Source organism: Cyprinus carpio, unplaced genomic scaffold (genome assembly GCF_018340385.1).
Source record: "Cyprinus carpio isolate SPL01 unplaced genomic scaffold, ASM1834038v1 S000006452, whole genome shotgun sequence".
In the NCBI taxonomy this organism is placed as follows: domain Eukaryota; kingdom Metazoa; phylum Chordata; class Actinopteri; order Cypriniformes; family Cyprinidae; genus Cyprinus; species Cyprinus carpio.
In genome coordinates, this window is record NW_024879134.1 from 203,032 (window position 1) to 204,978 (window position 1,947).

At 36.6% G+C, this 1,947-nt stretch overlaps 1 pseudogene; it reads left to right on the forward strand.

Annotated features, from left to right (window-relative positions):
* Positions 1-30: 30 nt before the first annotated feature.
* LOC122143569 lies at positions 31-1,188 on the forward strand (annotated as a pseudogene).
* Positions 1,189-1,947: the final 759 nt, after the last annotated feature.

The window sequence follows — 1,947 nt, forward strand, 5'->3', positions numbered from 1 at the left end:
CAATGATGCAGATGATGTGATAATTTTTTCATAAAAGCCATCAGCTGGGATCTGTCCAACCTTCCTCCATTCCCGTCCTCCGTTCCAGGAGGTGGATTTGGATGCATTTGGAATCACCAACCAACACCAAAAAGATACCAGGTCTGGAAAACCTGTTCAATCTAACTCTCAGCTACAGACAGGATGCTGATATTCCTGCAACGGATGCGCTTGATGACCAGGAAGAAACCTAATGAGGATTTTGTGATTCCCAAAAAGGATAAACTGGTGTGTTGGATTGTAAGTAACAATAGTCCCTCAACTGGTGTCAACACAAGGAACATTTTTTACAGAGAATTCAGCAAATACATACAAGTGACTTTGTTCGGAAAAGCCTATGCAAAGTTCCTGGATTATAATGATTACTATCCAACCATGGCCAGCTGCAAATTTTACCTTGCCTTTGAGAACTCCATCCACAAGGACTACCTCACTGAGAAGATAAGCGGGCGCTCGCGGCAGGTACCGTCCCCTGTGGTGTTGGGTCCTCGAGAAGAAACTATGAAATCTTTGTTCCTGCTGAGTCCTTCATTCATGTGAATGACTTCCCAGATGCAAAGTCACTAGCTGAATATCTGCTTCATCTGGACAAGGATGAAGATGCATATCGCAAGTACTTTAACTGGAGGAAACATCTCACTCCAAGTCCTCATTTAATATTACAGACACAAGAGATTATTCTGCCTATTTGCTCTGCCTGTGACCATGTAGCACGGCGCAGGGAAATATAAAGAAGCTCATGATATTTATGATTGGTACTTCAATTAAAGTTACCTCAGGTTTTCTTACAATATCAGACTACAATGTTTATGAAATAGATTGCATTTTATATGATCTGTTACTTTTGATATTAGATTTTGTAACTGTTTTGGTGGAAGTATTTTAATAAATCACTGCTTAAGGATGATTTAGTAATTAAGTGAAGATGCTTGTACTTTTGTTTTATTTTATATTCCAGCTATAAACTAGCTCTTTTTGTAATTGCTTGTGTTTTTTATTCATTTGTAAATAACTCTTCATTTGTAAATTTCTTTTTCATACAAATACTTACACTTATCAGAAAGGCCTGCAATCTTTATCTTAAGTGTTGAATTTGGTGTTTGACATGTAGAGTGCATTGTAGCAAACAAATTCAAATAAACTTATAAATAAAGCAAATGTTGACTGAGTGCAATGTTTAGTTGGAATTCAAGCCAATTCCTTTGTTGTTGTGCCAGTAGTGTCTTCATGTTGGCCAGACCAAGTGCGGATTGTAAGACTTTGACTTTGGAGTTACAGAAATGTAAACCACACAACCAGCACAACAGATTTTTGGCCAGTTGATCGTAAAGTGACCTGCTCCTACAATACATTCAGAGGAGTGAAGATCATGACACAAGGGCAAGTACATTTGTGACCCTGGAGCACAAAATCAGTCTTAAGTCCCTGGGGTATATTTTTGCAATAGCCAAAAATACAATGTATGTGTCAATATGATTGATTTTTATTTTATGCCAAAAATCATTAGGATATTGTAAATTTACTACTGTAAATATATTAAATATTAATTGTTGATTAGTAATATGCATTGCTAAGAACTTCATTTGGACAACTTTAAAGGGGATTTTCTCAATATTTAGATTTTTTTTGCACCCTCAGATTCCAGATTTTCAAAAAGTTGCATCTCAACCAAATATTGTCCTATCACAACAAACCATACATCAATGCAGCTTTCAGATGATGTATAAATCTCAATTTCGAAAAGTTGACCCTTATGACTGGTTTTGTGGTCCAGGGCCACATTTACTTCCATTCCTAAATGAACTGTTCCTTTAACTTCTCTGTGATTAAGAAATATGTAACCACAGAGATGCAGAAAACCTTTGGGAGTTTTACTATAAATAGACCAGAAGGAAACAGGCACAATAG